Genomic DNA, 23,524 nt, shown 5'->3' on the forward strand with positions numbered 1-23,524 from the left:
GACCCCATTTATCTTTTAGCAACCTGGCATCTGCTAGGGATCGTTTGAAAAACTGTGGATTCCAGCCTTAAGAGAATTGGAAGGTGATTTTTGTTTTTATAAGGTCAACATGGAATATAGAATAAATCCGAATTCATAAAGACCATCGAAGAAAATTAAAAAATAATGAAAATCTACATATTAGAGCAGTGTTCTTCACAAAGCTGGCTGGGGAATTCTGGGAGTTGGAATTTGAGAAACACTGTGTTGGAGTAACGGCCCCAGAATATGCAATATAATGTTTACAGTATATGGTAATACACATGTTTATTACCAAGCCCAGATGCCTGATTCCATTATTTCAGAGAAACAAACCCTCCAGTGAGCAATAAGTCTTGGGGATCTCTGTGGTGCCTCCATGGCTTATTCTGCCCTGCATAACAAAGGGAGAGAAGCAACTGCATGTTTTTACTCCACACCCCAGAGATAGAATGAAGTAGGAAGACATTGGGGATGGGGGGCGTGTTAATTACTCCTGTTTCCTTTTCATATATGCTGCAACCATCATATATGGTGTCCACACCACAGAAGCAGAGGTCACTGCTATCCTTAACCATGTAATGTCTTATGTCTTTTATACTTTTTTTTCCAAATTGCAACTTTGTGCAATTTGCTTTTCCTCTTGGACTAATTATATTGCCTCTGGAAAATATTTATTTTTCAAATCAGTAGCAGAATATTTATTTTAACTTTACACTATATGAAATATCATTTGAGCTGCTAACATCATTAAGGGAATACAACAGCATTGAGATGTGCACAATGTTCTGTGTACAGACTGGTCCATGCACAAAAAACGCTGATTTGGTGCATGATTCATGAACTTAAATCTGTGTTTAGGATGCTTTTTCCCATAAGTAAACAGGAGTAAACAGGACTTTTTTGGGGGGGAGGGTACAGATTAAAATGTAATAATTCCAGTCAAAAATTATTTGGAAAGGTAGGGGAAAAGCCAAGAATATTAGTCATGATAGGGTAAACAAAGGCTTATTCCATGTTAGATATAGGAGGGAGGGGCTGACATGCACCACTCAGGCCATTTTTGGGATGCACCTTGACTTTCTTTAATGCCAAATGTACAACAACCAAAACATTCTAGGTTTTGTTTCTGCTAATCTACAGTGACCCAAAATAGTTTGATTGAATTTCTAATACCTAATGATCTTGTTCCAACTGTGAAACATGATATGCATGTATGTGTATATGTGTGTGTGCACACATACACACATACAAATATGCATGCATGCAGGGAAATTGTGTGTGTGTGTTTGTGTATACACACACAAACAAACACACACACATACACCATTTCCTGCCCATCTTTGACAACACTCAAGTTTCATTAGAAATTCTTTACATGAGATTTGCTCCCAGTGCAATGTAGTAGTTAAGAGAGAAGTTCACGATCTTAAAACAAAATAAATTATTGTATGGAAAGAAATTTCATGTTGTCTTAAGCTAGCCAGTATAAATACTTCATGGCCAGTGAGTCACACACATGTCAAAGATATCAGATAAAGAAGTTATATCTCAACAGCAGTGGCATCCATCAAATACCAAAGTGATTCTCAGTTGTCAGAAAGCATTACATATACCTTACAAAACTTTTCCAGGAATTCAGTATCTTCTGTCTTGAAGGTTATGAAATCTGGAGAAGAGGAAGAGTTTGCAAGAATGTATTAGTATGGCTACCCTATTTGGGATGCAGAAATCAATAATAATAATAATAATAATAATAATAATAATAATAATAATAATAATAATAATAATAATAATAATAATAATAATAATAATAGTAGGAAGAAGAAGAAGAAGAAGAAGAAGAAGAAGAAGAAGAAGAAGAAGAAGAAGAAGTTGGAAGGGACCTTGGAGGTCATCTAGTCCAACCCCCTGCTCAGGCAGGAAACCCTATACCATTTCTAGCAAATGGCTGTCCAGTCTCTTCTTAAAAACTTCCAGTGTTGGAGCATTCACCACTTCTGGAGGCAGGTTGTTCCACTGGTTAATTGTTCTAACTGTCTGGAAGTTTCTCCTTAGTTCTAGGTTGCTTCTCTCCTTGACTAAAAACCAATGGCTTCAAGAAAATACAGAAAGCTAACCTTTTGCTGCCATGAATGGTCATCCAGATTTTTATAGCCAAGATATCAATGCTGACATTTAGTAGATAGGTAGATTTTCTCTCCTTCACAGTCCAGAAAGAACAGCCTTAATTTCTCTTACCAAGAACTTTTCCCTACTTGTTCCTACTTAACGTATAAACTTGTCCTGTTCTTTTAATTTTGTTGAAATTCCATGACATTGCCCATAAGCATCTTTAGCTGCTCCAGTTTTAAAGCAATATTTTACCATTTAAGCTGACAGCAACCCACTTCAATGTATAACAGTCACTGTTGGCCACTTCAGACTGGTATGAACATATTCTGCCTCTGCCTGCTGTTGTTCCTCCCTCCCCGCATTTTTTTGGCCCTCACAGTACCAGGCAGCTTTATGTAGCCCACCAAAGAGTTGATTAGAGCTGGAGGGACAATACAGATATCTGGCTATGACTGAGAGAGCATAATAAGTTATGACAATAACCTCAAGGAAGTGGAGCAAAAGCCAAGGCAACAATGCAATAAGAGCAATCTGAGTCCAAAGCAGGAATGGAATTTGAGACTTGACCCTCCCTAGTTCTTTTTGGGATAAAGGAGGGTGGAGGTACATTCAGAGTTGCAAGATTCTATTATTATAACCCTATTTTAAAAGTAGTTTTCTGTTCGTGACTTTGGTATTCAAGTCTGGTCTGCCTAGAAAGACTGACAGAAAACCAGCTTTCCCCTTCTGTTATACTGCTCCCCCAGCCTCTCCATCAACTGATTAACAAGTTGGGTTTGTCAGCAGCTTCTTTGAACTTTCCAAACTACAAAGTCATGAAGCAGCACTAAACCCACTGTCAAAAGAAACTTTCTAAACAGCAAGTCGTGGCAGGGGAAACTGTGCTTTGAAGCAATGGCTGCTATATCTGGCTGGAAAAATATGGGTAGACACTAAATGGCAGCAAAGAAGTCTGGGGTTTTAGCCCAGCAACTTCTGTTTCTTCCTGGTGAAAATGAAACAAAAGCAGCTTATCTGTGTATGTTGGAGACAGGAAGCTGCCAAGGAGGAGAGAGCACTTCAAGAGGAACTGCAAACATTTTGTGAATGACTGTGTGTGCATGCTTTAGTGCAAAATGAGGAAAGAAACATTGCATTGCCTTATTTAACAATAAAGAAGTAGATCCATATTTTCTCTCCTTCTCTTGTGGCTGAAAAGGCCCAACTGGAGAAGGAAGCTTGCTTTATTCCTTGGCCAAGCCACTAGTAGTAAAAAGAAAAGTGAAAAGGTCTGGAAAGCTTTTCCAAAATTTATTTCTATAAATGCAGGAAAGAGTCAGTTTGGTATAATGGTTAAAGCATACAGCTAGAAACTGAAAGACCTGGTTTTTAGGTCCCTCCTTAGTCTCAAAGCCAACTGGGGGACCTTGGGCCAGAAGGCTGAGATCACAGTTCAAATAGATCACATCTAGAAGCAATTCCAGCTGTTAGATTTTATGAATAAACATTTCATTCAAAATTGAATTCAACTTCAAAAGTTTTGTGATGATAACACTGCAGATATGATACGTGCCTTATTTTTATTTCAAAGCCATTTCCCCAATGTACCATAAAATCAGTACTCCGGGCATAATTGGACCACTCCCATTCCCCCAAAGCTATGTGGAGAAATCATAATGACATTAAGAATCAGTGTGATGTTGTGGTTAAGATGTTGGGCTGACACTTAGAAGACCCAAGGACAAGTCCATTCTTAGCCAAAAATTCACTGGATGAAGTGAGCCGGTCGTGCTCTGTCAGCCCAATTTATCAATTTATTTGCTGTTGGATGGAAATAGGAGTAACGGCTACCACACTGAGCTCCTAAACAAAGGCAGGATAGAAATCTAACAAGTACCTAAATATAAATCACACATTGAATTTTGTCTATTTTTTGTATGATAATGATAAGCATAAGTCAGATATCCTCCATATATGGGGTCTTAATGCTAAAAAGTCTTCAGCCACTAGAAAGATTGTTGAGAATTCTGTGAGCTGATGCCAATTCATCCCTTAAAACATGGCTATATGAGCAGGCTTGAGGATCTCAGGGAAATGGAAAACTGATGAGATATCTGCACTGTACATAATTTCAAGATGTTCTTTCCTGGTCTTTTAATTAATAAAAAAATTGAAACTCTTTTATATGAGTTCTTATGCAGATGGCATGGCTATTTGTGGTACTACAAAGCTAAGGTTAACACAGATTTTAAAAATCATTTTATTACTTAGTCTTACGCCATACCAAGAATATGGAATAGAGAAAAACTCACATTGCACATCAAGATTATTATACACATAAGGATAGAAAGATTTGACATCTGCAATGGAGAAATGGATGGTGAAGTTGATGGAACGTACTGAGATGGCTGAATTGACATGTTTGCTCAGAGAAAAGAATAAATTTAATGTTGACTGGAGCCCCCCTAGTGTATGATTGATGACTAGAAAAAATAGATTATAAAAACAAAAGTCATGCTGTAACCATAGAGTAAAAAGCTAGTTTATATCTATATTTGTAACTGCTGTAAAGAACATCGAAGCTACTTCTTTATATTTTCAATCTTTTTTTGCACTTTTCTCTTTGTCTTTTTTTTCTTTTTTCTTTATTCCACATATTAGTTTCTGCTACTCTTTTTATGTTTACAATTTTAATAAAGCTGTATTTAAATATATAAATATAGTTACCCAAATTAGAAAAGACTGGTATTATATAACTTTCAAACCAGGTCACAGATCCAACGAGGATTGAGTCAAGTCTCCTGCTGGCCATATGCTGCTGTTCCTCGGATTATAAATTCCACATTATCCCAGTTCTAGTTGTGAGTATTTAACTGATCGAGAAATCCCTTGTTCAAGCAGTGAGTGTTGTTGCCGATGGCTGCATTCCACTGTGTTAGGTTTCCTTGTCAGTTGTTTGTGATAATGAGGAGATATAGGCCTCACCCCACTTCCAAGTTCCTGATATGTTGATGTCATGATTGAACTTCATGACTGGATCCAAAGACATACAGCTATATGACAGCAGAAGTCTTTTATAAAGCAAGGTTTTTCATATTGACAAGCACAGAAATGCCAACAATGTAGATTGCTTATTTTTTTATAGAAGGAGAAGTGATTTTTATTTCAACATAAACTTGGTTTGCGTTCTTTACTGGTTGACAAGTGTACACTCCGTATGCAACTCTTGACAGGGAAAGACAACTATTTACCTGCTACCTGTTCTCTGTAAGAGTGTTATAAATTTGCAATCAAATACACATACTTGTCACTACCATTCCCTTGTATGTTTACAGATCTAGAAATTTTCTGAATAGCCCATTTAACTCTTGCTGCTTTCTAATTGAGGAATGAGAAGCATTAGGCAACAAAAAAGGCAATTTTCTGGAAATAACCAAAATACTCGTCCCATTCACAGAGAATTGAGTGCACAATCTCACTAGGGGGCACCAAACAGTAAAGAAAAAGCAGCAGATCTTAATCAGAATTGATAAAGAACTGGATTATGTTTTTTCACAAGACAGTGTTTACCTCTCCATATATTTGCAACAGAGACTGCAGCTAATCCGTTACTGTAAAGTTTGCTGGGACAATGTGCAAAATGAAGTCATAAGAGAAAGAAAAAGATAAAATGTATATTACTTGTCAATATAATTGATAATAAGTGAGTTTCTATGTGTGTGCTTAATATATTAAATATCTAAAAGAATAAAAACTGTAAATTTTGAAACGAAAAGTAAAATAATGAGTAAAAAAGGTGCAAAGAAAAATTAGAAAAGAGAAAGAAAGGAGAGAAGCAGCTTCCAATCTTCTTCATAGTAGTTACAAATAAATTTATTTTTATATCCTCTCTAAGATTATAATTACCTTCTTTCCATAATTTACCCTTTATAACCATCTAATCATTAAACCCATAAATCACAACTTCATTTTTTCTTTTTTCAGCAAAAACTCCATAGGGGGTTTCCAGTTACTAATAAATGTGGCTATCATTTTTCTAATCAGACAAGCCAATTTTGTCATCTCTGCAAACTTTGTCATCTTCATCAGCCATTCTCTATTGTGGATATTTCAGGGTCTTTCCGTTATTACATTATATATTGATAATCTCAGAGCATTTGTCATATATAAAACAAGACACTATATGAGCTTCCAAAGGCTGCTGCCCTGCAGTGCTGTATTAGAGTCTCCCAGAATTTGTTGCTGATGGTAGATTTAAACTCATCAGGAGTCCTAGTTAAAAGATGTGCTTTTGAGCATATGGAAAAACATACTTAATAGTCCTCAACATATGGCTACAATTGGGACAATAATTCCCATTGCTAAGCAAGGTGTTGTTAATGAGTCATACTTGATTTTATGACCAGATTAAGCAAATCACTGCAGTTGTTAAGTGATTCACACAGTTCTTAAGGAGCTCCAGCTTCTCCCACTGATTGTGAAAGTTGGATAGGAGAGAATAGATGAATAACAGGAATGAAAATGGATGTTTCATTCCCATTTGTTGTTTGGCCTTGCTCCGCAGCCCTAGCCTGCAGTCCCTGACTACTTTGGCCTTGGCTTTAATAAATTTGACACCTGCTAGTTTGAAGTAGTCAATTTTTCCCAGAGAATGGGGATCTTGTTGCAAATGAGAAGAGTTTAGTCTCCTTGAAGGCATTAAAAAAAGGGAAAGAGTAGCAAAATGTACTTACTGACTTTATAGATCTACAGATGCATAGATTAGGATTTTTGGTAAGTGGGGTATTTGCATAAGATGTATAGAGTAGGAAATCCAATAAAATAAACTAACATTTGTACTCCTGCAAAAGAAAAATAGTTAATCATTCATTGTCATGCTTATTGGACCCGTGCCCTTCCTGGCTGGTTTATGCAGCCCGGGAGGGGACACGAGGCTGGTTCCAGGCGGTTATATCTGCCTCTTTGAGTGAGGGTAGTTTTCCCGCCGCCTTGAAAGAGGCGGTGGTGAGACCTCTCCTCAAGAAGCCTGCCTTGGACCCGGCTATTTTGAATAACTTTCGTCCGGTCTCCAACCTTCGCTTTCTTGCGAAGGTTGTTGAGAGTGTGGTGGCGCATCAGCTCCCTCTGGTCCTGGATGAAGCGGATTATCTAGACCCGTACCAATCGGGCTTCAGGCCCGGGTACAGCACGGAGACGGCATTGGTCGCGCTGGTGAATGATCTCTGGAGGGCCCGGGACAGGGGATATTCCTCTGTTCTAGTCCTATTAGACCTCTCAGCGGCTTTCGATACCATCGACCATGGTATCCTGCTGCGGCGTCTCAAGGGATTGGGAGTGGGAGGCACGGTCCTTCAGTGGTTCTCCTCCTATCTCCTGGGACGCTCGCAGTCGGTGTTGGCAGGGGGGCAGAGGTCGACCGCGAGGTCTCTCGCTTGTGGAGTTCCTCAGGGGTCGGTCCTCTCGCCTCCCCTGTTCAACATCTACATGAAACCGCTGGGTGAGATCATTCGTGGTTTTGGAGTTGGGTATCATCAGTATGCTGATGATACCCAACTTTTCATTTCGACCCCAAACCACCCCAGTGATGCCCTCGACGTGATGTCCTGGTGCCTGGAGGCGGTCCGGGTCTGGATGGGGAGGAACAGGCTTCGACTCAACCCTGACAAGACTGAGTGGCTGTGCGTACCGGCATCTCGGGATATTCAGGATATCCCACCCCTCATTATGGGGGGTGAGTCATTATCTCCTGTAGATAGGGCTCGCAACTTGGGAGTCCTCCTAGATTCACAACTCTCCTTAGAAGACCATATTGTAGCTGTGACTAGGGGGGCCTTCACCCAGGTTCGCCTGGTGCGCCAGTTGCGGCCCTATCTAGACCGGGATGCCTTGCGTACGGTCACTCATGCGCTCGTGACCTCTCGTCTTGATTACTGCAACGCTCTCTACATGGGGCTACCCTTGAAGACCACTCGGAGGCTCCAACTGGTACAGAATGCAGCCGCGAGAGTTGTACTGGGAGTCTCCCGATACTCCCATGTCACACCTTTACTCCGCGAGCTGCATTGGTTACCAGTTGTCTTCCGGGTGAGGTTCAAGGTGTTGGTAATGACCTACAAAGCCCTTCATGGCATGGGTCCAGAATACCTTGGGGAGCACCTGCAGCCGGTGTCAACTTCCCTCCGCCCAGTACGCTCCCACAGAGAGGGCCTCCTCACGGTGCCACCGGTCAAAGAATGCCGACTGGTGGCCCCCAGGGGGAGAGCGTTCTCTGTGGGTGCACCGGATTTATGGAACCATCTTCCGGTTGAGCTCCGGATGGCGCCCGATCTCCGCTCCTTCCGGCGCGATCTTAAAACTTATCTCTTTGAACAAGCTGGCCTGGCCTGATGGGACGGGGTGGGATTTTTATAAATGACTTTAATTTTAAATTTGTATTAATTTATGGGCATTGTTTAATCATGTTTTAATAATTTTAATTTTTGTATCTAGTTTTTATGTATTGCCCTGTTCACCGCCCTGAGTCCCTAGGGAGAAGGGCGGTATACAAATTAAATTAATAAATAAATAAAATAAATATATCTTGTTTCCCCGAAAATAAGACTGGGTCTCTTTTTTTGTTTGTTTGCCTCCAAAAGAGGCACCAGGTCTTATTTTCAGGGGATGTCTTACTCACCTCCAGCACCGACAGCCCCACCCAGCTGGTCCACTTCTTCTGGGGCTGAAGGAGCAGCTGCATTCTGTAGCTGCATTCCAGCCTGCATTTTGCAGTCAGGTTTTTCCAGAAGGCCTATGCTGCTGAGTACTGAGCTATGGATTCAATCCATAGCTCAGTCCTCGGCTGCATAGGTCTTGCAGAACCGAGCTATGGATTGAATCCATAGCTCGGTTCTTGGCTTCACAGGCCTTCTGGAAAGACCTGTGACTGAAAAATGTAGGCCTGGCTGCAGAAGACACCTCAGAAGAAAGTGAGCCGGTAAAGAGAGGCCTGCTGCAAGGTAAGTGGAGGTGAGGGGCAGCTGCCCCACCCTCACCCTCACCCTAGCTAGATTTTTAAGTTCCTCGCCCCAAAACTAGGGCTTATTTTTGGGGTAGAGCTTATATTAGGCCCATCCCCAAAAATCAAGCTAGGGCTTATTTTCAGGGTAGGCCTTACTCTTGGGGAAATATGGTATTTCAAACACAAAGTCATCACTGAGGAGCTACATTTGATCAGTCCTAGATTCACATAGGCTGTAAGGCTTGCTGATCAAATTACTAATCTGGCCTTTTGTTGGGCTAGAATCTCAAACTGAACATTTTCTGCATCTTTTAGAACAGTTAACTAAGCTCAGTCACCATAGACTTCTTTGGATGCTCACTGGATGTATTGATAATTCAGGGACATAAAATCCCTTATATATCTGGAGGGGGCCAGGTTAGGAAAGGCAAATACAGAACCATCCAGAAAATCATACAAATTTATTCATCAAGCTAAATAATAGCAAGATTTTCTCTCTTTAATTCTCAATGGGCTGTAATTCTGCACTTCAACCCCAGAGAGCAATATTGTTTCAGTTGGTTATTCCATTATGCTTCAGTAATACAATAATGAGAATTCACAATCTAGCATCATGAAATCACCAGAAAAATATAAATAGTTGTAAGTATGCATTTCAGAATTTGACTTAAGAGCTAATTTGAAAGTCTTGGATAGGTGATCTACACAGATAAAATCATGATTATACCATTTTATGGAATCTTTTTCCATGTGGAACTTTGAATTCAGTTTCTTCTTTCCAATGACAGGTATTATTGTAGATTCTGCCAGCTTCTAACATTGCCAGCCTGTGACAGGTTTCATCCACTACATTAAGTTATATAGTAAACCCCCAGTTTAACTGAGTTCAGTTTACCTGTCTTTGGATGACATAGACCAGCGGTGTCAAACTGCCGGCCCGCAGGCCAGATGCTAGCAATGGAGAAAAAGCTCCGATGCATCGCGTGACATCACATGATGTCGCGAGTTTGACATGTCTGACATAGACAAAATCTAACCTGAAAATGTGGCAAAAAAGCAGCCCATCTGCTCAACTTGGTACAAAAGCTAAATATTCTGCATTTGCATATTGCTGTTCTGGAAAGGCTTGCAACACCCTTTTCACTACTTGCTGTCATTATCTGTTTTATTTATATCTACTAGACCAGCTGCCTGTGACAATGATAGATCTTATTTGCCTCAGTTGTAATACTCAAGCCCAACATGAGAAAATTTTTCTTCAGATTTAATGGGCCCCTGGCTTTAGCAAATATTCTTCCCTTCATTGTTCCATTAAGTAGAAACTTTATTATAATATAATCTGCTTGGTATGGCTTTGGCTTAGCATGCTGAGTAACACTAATAATGTGTTCAGTATTAATGATGTTGTCATGGTTCCGATAGATGAGACTAGTAAAAAGAACTGCCAAGGCAAAAAAGTTTTCTTAAAGAATATATTTATTTGGCTCTATAGTATTGGCAGGATCAAAGGTGAACCCAAGACTGTTTTTCCTCCAAAGGTTACAATGTTACAAAATGGAACTTCCCACCCCAGTAATGTGTCATAAAACACAATCCCCAATTAACAGAAGTTTTAGCCCGCAAAAATGCAACTAGCAATGACCTTGGTTCCCACAGAACAATTTATTGTTTTGACTAAGCTAAAAAACACTCATCCCCCCTCCCAATTCTGTGGTAACTGAAAATGAAGGGGAAATGGCTTCAGCCAAATTCGTTTGTAGAGTTGACAGATGTTGTATGAAAACAGCCATTTTTTATTTACTATAAATGATAGTTAAACAAACCATGGCTTAGTGTGATATGCAAGTCCAGTTAGTAAATGCCTAGAATGTACACAATTTTTAATATACCGGTGGTGTGTATAGTTCAACATTTGTGTTTCCCAGTATTCAATTACATGAATTCATGCATTTTTAATATACACTAAGGCATATACTTGTATGGCACAATGGCTGCTTGATGGCTGGAAAGCTGACAGACCAGGTTCGAGACCCAAGCATTGTGGAATGGGGTAAACTACCGTCTTTGCCTATTTCTTGCCCACCTAGCAGTTTGAAAACATGCAAATGCGAGTAGATAAATAGGTACCACTTCCATGGGGAGGAAACAGTGCTCTGCGATGTCATGCTGGCCATATAACCACAGAATTGTTTTAGACAGTGTTGGCTCATGGCCTTGAAATGGAGATGAGTGTCACCCCCTGTAGCTGGCAATGACTCGTGGAGTAAAATCCACAGGGACTCCTTTTATTCCTTTAATATACACAGCTGAATTCCTCAACACCTCACTGCAATGTGCCCTGAAACAAATAATTGCAATAATAATTTGATGCAAAAACTGGCTGCACCACCTTATCTGCAATAACTGCAATCAAAGATTTCCTCAAATTGATGATTAATCTCTCACATCACTTTACTGGATTTCTTCATAGAAAACTGCTTCAGATCAATATCATTTGACAGTTTTCTATAGCTTCTACCCATTTCTATTAGGTCTGAACTTTGATGTGGACACACAAGGACATAACAATCAATTTTGACACATCAATCAGTATCCTATAAGTATGACCAAAATCCAGTTTTATCCCAAATACACCATGCTATTCTATGGTATATCAAGATACTATCAAGAGACTATATTGCAAGCCAGCAGTCTGTTGCCTGTATCCTACTAGCCGAGAGGTATATATAGCATATACTGACAGTCAGGATGCAAGGAAAGATGTACTAATCTCCCAAATTCTTTCTATTTCAGACTATGTCTCTGGCTGTAAATAAACAGAGCACCATAACTTTAGAAGTAATTTTGGAACCTTTCCCAGACTGATAAGCATCAGTTACTTTTAAAAAAAACAACACCAAGTTTTATTGGTTTTCCAGTTTAAGATCTGTATATTTAGAATGCATCATGATAACTGGGTAATCAAAGATTCAGTAACAGAGTTTTCAGTAAATAATTCAGGTTACATTATCAAAACATCCTTCTCTATTTCCCTTAACATTTAATACAACATGTTTAAACTAATAAATTTCTAAGAATGACATAGTCAGTTAAAAGATTTATCAATCCAATTTCAATGAAATATATCCATGTCCTGTTATTAAATTTTGCCTAATTTATTCACAACCCAAATTTCCCTTATTTCATTACACCAAAAACTGTAACATCTAACATACACATAATAGCTGAATGGCTAAGCTCTACCTGATAAACATTCTCTATTTCACATCCTAATACATCACACATTGCTGATAGGACAGCCTATATTTATCAATCTACATCTACTTATGCATAACCAAATTCTGTTTTAAATTTTTGCTAATTCTTAAATCTTAGTTAAAATATTCAAACATCTTTTAACATCAAACATAGGATTCATAGGCCAAATTTCCATTATGTTAGTGTCACTTTTTTATGAAGGTCTTCAGAAATGTGTTTGACTGGAGCATGACAAACCTTTGGAATCTGCATAGAGAACATAACTGTGAGGAAAGAAACAAATTTTGTGAGATTGATGTAGGGCAGATTTGCTTGAATGAAGTCATCACCGAACTGGCTATAGTTATCCATGTAATTGAATAACAAAGACTGTTTCCCTTTTGGGTCTGTTTCTTTGTTTGTTTCCCTACTTTGGTACATGACATGTTGGATGACTTTATTTATGAAATACAGGAGACAAGCATCAAACTTTGGTGTTATACGTTCACTCACGCTCCCTTTATATTCCAGTAGGACAACATGAAATTCCTTTCCTTCTTTAAAATGGCATAAAGAAGATGGTAAAATCAGTAGCATTCATTCACAAGGGGGGAAATTCTCACAATCAGCACTGTTGCTGATTAGGCCTGAATGATATGTTTTAGCAATTTGATTATTGATATGGAGTGAGATATGGGAAGAATATTTTTTTTTTAGTCAAAGTGCTATAGATTATAGAAGGTATCCAAAAATTATCCAAATGGTTTACACTTGTCTGGAGGGAAGGGGGAGTCATCTTTTATATTGTTGTTGTTAGCTGCGAAGTCGTGTCCGACCCATCGCGACCCTATGGACAACATTCCTCCAGGCCTTCCTGTCCTCTACCATCTTCTGGAGTCCATTTAAGCTCACGCCTACTGCTTCAGTGACTCCATCCAGCCACCTCATTCTCTGTCGTCCCCTTCTTCTATTGCCCTCGATCTTCCCTAGCATTAGGCTCTTCTCCAGGGAGTCCTTCCTTCTCATTAGGTGGCCAAAGTACTTGAGTTTTAGCTTCAGGATCTGGCCTTCTAACGAGCAGTCAGGATTGATCTCCTCTAGGACTGACCGGTTTGATCGCCTTGCAGTCCAAGGGACTCGCAGGAGTCTTCTCCAGCACCACAGTTCAAAGGCCTCAATTCTTTGGCGCTCAGCCTTTCTTATGGTCCAACTTTCACAGCCATACATTGCAACTGGGAAGACCATAGCCTTGACTATACGCACTTTTGTTGACAGGGTGATGTCTCTGCTTTTTAGTGTGCTGTCTAGATTTGCCATGGCTTTCCTCCCCAGGAGCAAGCGTCTTTTAATTTCTTGGCTACAGTCCCCATCTGCAGTGATCTTGGAGCCCAGGAAAATAAAATCTGTCACTACCTCCATTTCTTCCCCATCTATTTGCCAGGAATTGAGAGGGCCAGATGCCATGATCTTGGTTTTCTTAATGTTAAGTTTCAACCCAAGTTTTGCACTCTCCTTCTTCACCTGCAACAAGAGGCTCTTTAGTTCTTCTTCACTTTCTGCCATTAGAGTGGTATCATCTGCGTATCTTAGGTTGTTGATATTTCTTCCGGCAATCTTATATATATATTTTTCTTTACTTTTTATATTTTCTTTACTTTTTGTTAGTTTTTTGTATTTGTAAACTTTAATAAAAGTATTGTGAAAATATTAGGGTAAATCAAATAGAGGACCACAGGTTCCTTGAATCCAGTTTTAAAAAATGTGATTAGAGAAAATCACTCAATGAATTTCCAGACTAACTAGTCTATGCATAAATATATCATCTGGAAATTTTAGGGAATTATCTAATAATGCTAAACAGGTACACATAATCTCTAGTCTCATTCAGTAAATATACATGATGCTTAATTGTCACATTACCCTTTAATCCCATTTTTAAATGCCCACAGGAAATCATATTACCTAAGTGTTGACATACTGTTTAGTTTGAAGAAGCCTGACAGAATAGGCATGCAATACTAGCCTACAGTCTAGGAAACTTTGTCAGTGCTTTAGGGCAATTTCAAAACCAAAATCTGCCATCTCCAATCCACAATAATGAAAAGAAAAGAAAATAATTTTATTTTTAGTCTTCTCAGACTTAGGATACCTTCTTAGTCTCTCTTGCTCTTTTTGTTTCATGTTTACTTCCATGAATGCAGTTATTAAAGTGAGAGCCTTTCCTTCAAAGGCACCTTTAAAAATATGTAATCAATTTGAATTTGAAAACATTTAATAAACACAGGGCCAGGTTCATTCATCATAACATACGGTAATCATTTCCATTCTTGTAACAATGAAATCATTTTTCTTTTGCAACCCCCTCCCCCAAACCCTTTTAGTAATGGGATTCAAAAGTCAACTAAGACACTATTTCCACTTTTTCTTTCACCACAGCCTTGTTTTGATTTTGTTTTTCTTCTATGGCCTCCCTGTCCAGGTTTCATTACTGGATACAGATGTGGAGCAGTAACTGGTGTGTTTTCTGGTGTGAACAATATTTGCAGTATAACATACTTGGCTTTTCTGTGGCCCCTTCAGCATATGCTGTAGTCCCCCATTTCATATTTTTCATATGTGGTTCTATTAAAATATCTTAGAGACCCCAAGAGGCCATATGGCCCCTTTTTGACAAACACTGAGCTAAGGCATATTAAAGTACTGATAGAAGAGAATATTTGTAGCTCAGGCTTGAACTGTAGAGTTCTTGTTGCTCTGAGTTTGGTGATTTTCTTCCAGACATTTCATTACCAAACTAGGTAACATCAGTGCTGCAGAGAGCACCAAGGACCCATATATTAACGTGTCAAGGGGAAGTCTCTAAAGACTGGCAGTAACTGCTTTGTGATTTTATCTCTGTCTTCAGAACCTTATTCTTATATATTGTTATATAAAAATATGTGAAAATTATTTGAAGAAAATCTCTTGTATAAAACAGAATATTATTTATACTATAAATATGGAAAATGGATTGGGTGGTTTTTTGTTATTGTTGTTAAGCTGGCAGCTGATCTCAAACTTTTATTTTTGAACTCCAGTGTATATAATTCATGTACACCTACACATATTTTATTTAATATTTAATATTTTAAACATAACATAACAACTGGGCTGATCCAAGAATGAATAAATGTAGGCTCTACCCACCAGGGAAGCTCAAATTAAATTACTGTAATTGACAACGCAGATTTGCACTAAACATTCCACCTGGAAACAACTCAAAATACTTTCAAAATGTACGGGGGGGGCAGGGGGGAGGCAAGGTAAATTATTTGGGCAGAATCTCCTGTGTGGGGGGAAACTCATTGAATTCTTCTCTTTGGAGATCTAGGGTATTATTGTGGTGCATACTAGGGTATTATCTATATACTAGGGTATTATCCTGAGGCAAAGGGAGAGACCATAAATGAGCACACTCCAATTCTTTGTTAACATAATTCATTCATCATTCCTCCAATGCTTTTGTCCCTGAACTGGACAGAGAGAAAAAATGAAACAGAAAACTTTTCATTTTGGATTATAAGCAGTTACATATAGTACCATGGACTGCATGAAAAATCTGTTAGACCTGGCCCAAACGAAGGTGTTCCCTTGAGATGAAAACCAGTAGACAGAAATAATATAATCTGCAAATCTGTTGTTAGTTGCGAAGTCGTGTCCGATCCATCGCGACCCTATGGACAATGTTCCTCCAGGCTTTCCTGTCCTCTGCCATCTTCTGGAGTCCATTTAAACTCACGCCTACTGCTTCAGTGACTCCATCCAGCCACCTCATTCTCTGTCGTCCCCTTCTTCTATTGCCCTCAATCTTTCCCAGCATTAGGCTCTTCTCCAGTGAGTCCTTCCTTCTCATTAGGTGGCCAAAGTATTTGAGTTTTAGCTTCAGGATCTGGCCTTCTAAAGAGCAGTCAGGGTTGATCTCCTCTAGGACTGACTGGTTTGATCGCCTTGCAGTCCAAGGAACTCGCAGGAGTCTTCTCCAGCACCAGAGTTCAAAGGCCTCAATTCTTTTGCGCTCAGCCTTTCTTATGGTCCAACTTTCACTGCCATACATTGCAACTGGGAAGACCATAGCCTTGACTATACGCACTTTTGTTGACAGGGTGATGTCTCTGCTTTTTAGTGTGCTGTCTAGATTTGCCATGGCTTTCCTCCCGAGGAGCAAGCGTCTTTTAATTTCTTGACTACAGTCCCCATCTGCAGTGATCTTGGAGCCCAGGAAAATAAAATCTGTCACTACCTCCATTTCTTCCCCATCTATTTGCCAGGAATTGAGAGGGCCGGATGCCATGATCTTGGTTTTCTTAATGTTTAGTTTCAACCCAAGTTTTGCACTCTCCTTCTTCACTCGCAACAAGAGACTCTTCAGTTCCTCTTCACTTTCTGCCATTAGAGTGGTATCATCTGCATATCTTAGGTTGTTGATATTTCTTCCAGCAATCTTAATTCCAACTTTTGATTCATCTAGCCCTGCCTTTCTCATGATGTGCTCTGCTTATAAGTTAAATAGGCAAGGCGACAGTATACAGCCTTGCCGGACTCCTTTCCCAATTTGGAACCAATCAGTGGTTCCGTGTCCAGTTCTCACTGTTGCTTCTTGGCCCGCATATAGGTTTCTCAAGAGACAAATAAGATGTTCTGGTACTCCCATCTCTTTAAGAACTTGCCACAGTTTGTTATGATCCACACAATCAAAGGCTTTAGCATAGTCAATGAAGCAGAAGTAGATGTTTTTCTGGAACTCTCTAGCTTTCTCCATGATCCAGCGTATGTTGGCTATTTGATCTCTAGTTCCTCTGCCTCTTCGAAATCCTGCCTGTACTTCTGGTAGTTCTCGATCCACATACTGCTGGAGTCTAGCTTGTAGGATTTTAAGCATAACTTTACTAGCATGAGAAATGAGTGCAATGGTGCGATAGTTTGAACATTCTTTGGCACTGCCTTTCTTTGGAATTGGAATGTAAACTGATCTTTTCCAATCCTGTGGCCACTGTTGAGTTTTCCAAATTTGCTGGCAAATTGAGTGTAGCACTTTTACTGCATCGTCTTTTAAGATTTTGAATAGCTCAGCTGGAATACTGTCACCTCCACTAGCTTTGTTGTTGCTCAGCTTTTCTAAGGCCCACTTCACTTCACATTCTAGGATGTCTGGCTCGAGGTCAGTGACCACCTCATTGTGATTATCAGGGACGTTAAGCTCATTCTTGTATAGTTCTTCTGTGTAATTTTGCCATCTCTTCTTAATCTCTTCTGCCTCTGTTAGGTCCCTGCCATTTTGGTCCTTTATCATGCCCATTTTTGCATTGAACGTTCCCTTCATCTCTCCAATTTTCTTGAAAAGATCTCTGGTCCTCCCTATTCTATTGTTTTCTTCTATTTCTTTGCACTGTTCATTTAAGAAGGCATTCTTATCTCTTCTAGCTATTCTCTGGAATTCTGCGTTCAATTGGGCGTATCTTTCTTTTTCTCCCTTGCCTTTTGCTTCCCTCCTTTCCTCAGCTATTTGCAAAGCTTCCTCAGACAGCCATTTTGCTTTCTTGCATTTCTTTTTCTTTGGGATGGTTTTGGTTGCTACCTCTTGTACAATGTTGCGAACCTCTGTCCATAGTTCTTCAGGCACCCTGTCTATCAGATCTAATTCCTTAAATCTATTTGTCACCTCTACTGTATATTCAACGGGGATATGATTTAATTCATACCTGACTGGCCTGGTGCTTTTCCCTACTTTCTTCAGTTTAAGCCTAAACTTTGCAACAAGAAGCTCATGGTCTGAGCCACAGTCAGCTCCTGGTCTTGTTTTTACTGACTGTATAGAGCTTCTCCATCTTTGGCTGCAGAGCATATAGTCAATCTGATTTCTGTGTTGACCGTCTGGTGATGTCCATGTGTAGAGCCGTCTCTTGGGTTGTTGGAAAAGAGTGTTTGCTATGACCATCGTATTCTCTTGACAAAATTCTATCAGCCTGTGCCCTGCTTCATTTTGTACTCCAAGGCCAAACTTGCCTGTTATTCCGGTTATCTTTTGGCTTCCTACTTTAGCATTCCAATCCCCCATGATGATAAGGACATCATTTTTTGGTGTTAGTTCTATAAGGTGCTGTAGGGCTTCATAGAACTGGTCAATTTCATCCTCTTCAGCACCGGTGGTTGGGGCATAGACTTGGACTACTGTGATATTGAATGGTTTGCCTTGGATTCGAACTGAGATCATTCTGTCATTTTGAGGATTGTATCCCAGTATTGCTTTTCTTACTCTTTTATTGACTATGAAGGCTACTCCATTTCTTCTTAGGGATTCTTGCCCGCAGTAGTATACCTGATGGTCATCTGAATTAAATTCACCCATTCCTGTCCATTTTAGTTCGCTGATACCTAAGATGTCGATGTTCAGTCTTGTCATCTCTTGTTTGACCACGTCCAGCTTGCCTTGATTCATGGATCTTACATTCCAGGTTCCTATGGAGAAAAAATCTTTACAGCATCGGACTTTCCTTTCACCACCAGACATATCCACAGCTGAGCGTCCTTTCGGCTTTGGCCCAGTCGCTTCATTCTTTCTGGCGCTACTAGTACTAGCCCTCTGCTCTTCCCCAGTAGCATATTGGACGCCTTCCGACCTGAGGGGCTCATCTTCCAGCGTCATATCGTTTTGCCTTTTGGTACTGTCCATAGGGTTTTCATGGCAAAGATACTGGAGTGGGTTGCCATTTCCTTCTCCAGTGGATCACGTTTTGTCAGAACTCTCTGCTATGACCTGTCCGTCTTGGGTGGCCCTACACGGCATAGCTCATAGCTTCATTGAATTACACAAGCCCCTTCGCCACGACAAGGCAGTAATCCATGAAGGGGCTGCAAATCTGAGGGATAGAAAAATGAAGAAGAAAAATGGATGGAATAAAAGATGGGTGGGGTATACTTGAAAGGACTATTTAAGTCAAGATGATGTATTCATGTATGTAGTCACCAGAAACTGAGCTAAACTCAGTGGCACCCAGCTAATGATCAAGTTACGAGTTGACCTTAGTGATTAGCAGGGCTCCAGAAATTTCCATCCCTCAGCTGCTTCCAATATAGGCTTTTACTTTCTTTAAAATAGTTTTTTTCTTCTACAGTTGACAGCCTGATAGAAATGTTGCAGATGAACCCTTTTTGAGGTCTGCATTACTGCAAGGACAAGCTGAACAGTTGAATTTTTATCTGCTAGGTAACTTGCAAAGCAAACACTTTTCCAGGGAAAAAAAGTAGTAATGCAGGACAGCCAACATTTAGCTATTTGGCAAGCTATAATGAGAATAATCTTAGCCTTGGGCCTATTTCCAGAATTATCCCATTAGGAATTTAATGATAATTCTTTATATCCATTACTACCTCCTGGAGAACATAATTGTAAAATATGCTTACAGCTTTCTCGTCTATCAATCTCTACTAATAACTGCACAAAATTGAACACTGCTGGCATATTTAATGGCTTTGTGTGGAAAGAGGCCACCCGCTAAAGAACCATCAGTCATTTGTTCAAAGTAATTCAGGGTTAGAAACATCACTGAAGACAGGTTAGTTCTGCAGAATCACTACTTATGATTGAAAGTTATTGAAAATTCCCTAAATGAGAATCATCAACATTATTTCAAACTTCATAGTAAACACCAGAGCAGGATCATTTGGGCATAAATCTAGCAACATACAGTGATTCTGACTACATGAAAAACTGTTCCCCTCTGCTGAACTGAAGTGCTATAAACTCATATTTGGGCCAACTGAAAATAACTCCAAACAAAATTCACTGTGCCCATTTCAGGTCCTTATTCTTCCTACATTATATCTGTTCTGATTTTGTCTTCATGAGGTCTGAGAAGCAAAGTGTTTGATTCTTCCAGTTTTGCTGATCTCTCTATTTAATACAATACTAAGCGACAGGAGATACCTCTATCAGACTCACTGCTGTAGTAGTTGTGTGTTGTCTGGCTTCAGGACTCTCTCATCTCTTAGTTCTTTCATGGGTCTCTGACCTACATCCCACTCTGTCATAACATGAATTGAATAAACATTTTGAAAAACAGATTGGAATCTTGAAGGTGGGAAGTGAATTACAAGTAGCACTGTTATTCAAGATTTCCCTTCCTTTCTTTTCTTTCTATAGGCAATATATTCTGACTTCCAGATGCTTCCACGTTCTTCTCAGAAACTGATGGAGATTAGGGTTAGTCCCATTTTTCTACTGTTTCACTATTCCACTTTTGCCATGAATTAGAAAGGACAACTGAGTTAAAGCATTTTCAGGATTGCTGCCTAGGCAGTTTGATGCTATTGTACAATTCTAACAGATCACGAGCACAGCTCTGTTATATCTAGCTCTTTGGGGAGATGACAGCAAAATATATAGAGTTCTATATCTATATATATTTACTCTATATCATCTCTACGTATCATCTGTCTATGTCTGTGTCTATTATCTATCTATCTATCTATCTATCTATCTATCTATCTATCTATCTATCTATCTATCTATCTATCTATCTAATTTCATAACAGCAAGAGATATGCCTAGCAAGTTTTGCTTATCTTGTTGTTGTTGTTAGTTGCGAAGTCGTGTCCGACCCATCACGACCCTATGGACAATGTTCCTCCAGGCCTTCCTGTCCTCTACCTCTGCTTATCTTAATGCAGGCCAAATTATTTAGCCTATAGTAATTTATTGGCATGTTCTTCAGAATGCAGCTGAACATAAGTTTTTTTAAAAAAATATAATAAGGAGATTACCTGAATATTTAAATTAAATTATATCCGCCCCGAGGCCTCTCGTTTATGGAGTTCCTCAGGGGTCGGTTCTCTCTCCCCTCCTGTTCAACATCTATATGAAGCCGCTGGGCGAGATCATTCGTGGTTTCGGGGTATGCTGATGATACCCAACTTTTTTTCTCCACCCCGAACCAACCTAGTGATGCCCTCGCCGTGATGTCCCGTTGCCTGGAGGCGGTCCAGGTCTGGATGGGGAGAAACAAGCTTCGTCTCAATCCTGCCAAGACTGAGTGGCTATGCATATCGGCATCTTGGATTAACCAGACTATTCCATCTTTAACGATGGGGAGTGAGGTGTTACCCCCCCATTGATAGGGCTCGCAACCTGGGCGTCCTCCTGCATTCACGGCTCAATTTTGAAGATCACATAGGATCCGTGACCAGAGGGGCTTTTGCCCAGGTTCGCCTGGTGCGCCAGTTGCGACCCTATCTGGACCGAGATTCCCTACGCACAGTCACCCATGCACTCGTGACCTCCCGGTTGGACTACTGTAACGCTCTCTATATGGGGCTGCCCTCGAGGACCACTCGGAGGCTTCAGCTGGTGCAGAATGCTGCTGCGCAAGTTGTGATGGGGGTTTCCCGATACTCCCATGTAGCACCTCTACTCCGCGAGCTACATTGGCTTCCGGTTGCCCTCTGGGTGAGATTCAAGGTGCTGATGATGACCTATAAAGCCCTAAATGGCTTGGGTCCGGGATATTTGAGGGAACACCTACTGCCGGCATCAAGTTCCCTTCGTCCTGTGCGCTCCCACTTGGAGGGCCTTCTCAGGGTGCTGCCTGTAAAAGACTGCCGGCGGATAACACCCAGGGGGAGGGCCTTCTCAGTGGGTGCGCCTGCCCTGTGGAACCAGCTGCCAGTGGAGCTTAGGACTGCCCCCGACCTTCAGTCATTCCGCCGGGACCTGAAGACCTGGCTCTTTGAGCTTTCCAGCCTAGGCTGAGAGGTTGTTTTTTTTTTCCCCTCAGGGATCAAATTTAATTATTTTAACTGTTTTTAACTCTTGTATTGTATTGATGTTTTTAAATACTTTGTAAACCGCCCTGAGTCCTACGGGAAAAGGGCGGTATATAAATTCAATAAACGTAAACTTACCATGTTAATCAGGAACTATTAATCCCTCTCCTATCTTTGATGCAAGTTTTCAGATGTGTGCATCATTTTTAACGAGGGCTGGATCACTTCTTCAGCCTCATGGAAAGTGCTGTCAATGCCATAGGCTCACACAGCCCAATCCTTGAATGGGTCCTATATTTTGAAAAAAAAACTGTGGCTTTCTTGTCTGTATTACTGTAGACATTATTAATTGAATTGGATTATGGCTATTTCATATTTTGTTTATGTTTCAATCTGGAGTCAAGTATACAGATTCACATAGTCTTGTGTGATAATTTTTATTTTAAAATGACAGAAATTTAGTTTAGTTTCAGTATAATATAGCTTAATTTAGTATAATTCATTGATTGAAAATGGGAAAATTACTTTTAATTAGTATGTAATAATAGTTTTAAAACTTTCTGAAAAATTACAAATGGAATACACTTTACTTCAAACTATGGATAGCAATATAATCCATTCAATCGTTATAATTCTTGTTTGAGCCTTCTCCTTTAGCAACCTTTTAAACTTGGAAAACTGGAGAATTTTTTTTACAAAGGCTAAACTAATAATTTGATATCAAAAAATAATAAATGCTACTAAAATAAACTTGGATAATTTCAAGTGATTTGATATACAGAATTGAACATCCTATATCACAAAACCAATGTCTTCCAAGTTTTAGGAAATATAAACCATGTTTCTTATGATTTAAAAACTCAATTAGATGATCAAACATTTTTTGAGGGATATTGGAATCCTCAGTGGCTGTTTATGAAAAAGTTGGTTGTCATCTTTCTACATGCAATAATATTAGTATGTATATTTTAGACATGTCCATTGGCATTTCCTAATTGGTTAGAGATTAATACTATATGTAACAAGAAGAAGGTTAAGTCCAAAACTATGCTTTTGATGTTGAGTTATATTAATTGTAAGTTGTGGATGAATGAAGTTATTTGGACATATCATTCCTAGCTGGTAGAAAGATTTTGTATTCTTTTTTCTTTTATAATATCCTTTTAACTTATCAAAGTATAAAATACAAATGAAAATGAAAACAGTAAGAAAATAGGGAAAAGGAAAGAGGGGAAAAAAGAAGAGTAAAGGGGGAAAAAAGAAAGAAAAGCAACCTAAACATTTTACTCTTACGTATTCAATATGTACTAGCCATTTCTATAAAAAAAAACTTATGTAATCAGTATAACCCCAAATCAGAGTTTAATTTTTTTTCCATCT

The 23,524-nt window shown here is 39.5% G+C and overlaps 1 long non-coding RNA gene across 1 annotated transcript; it reads right to left on the bottom strand.

The window, feature by feature from the left end:
- Positions 1 to 354: 354 nt before the first annotated feature.
- Positions 355 to 21,296, bottom strand: LOC308666036. Its single transcript, XR_014026014.1, has 3 exons — positions 21,146 to 21,296; positions 1,635 to 1,687; positions 355 to 412 (listed from the first exon to the last, which is right to left on the bottom strand). It is a non-coding gene; the product is annotated as an uncharacterized lncRNA (long non-coding RNA).
- Between the last annotated feature and the right edge of the window lie 2,228 nt (positions 21,297 to 23,524).

This window comes from Vipera berus (assembly GCF_964194415.1).
Source record: "Vipera berus genome assembly, chromosome: 3".
Lineage (NCBI taxonomy): Eukaryota > Metazoa > Chordata > Lepidosauria > Squamata > Viperidae > Vipera > Vipera berus.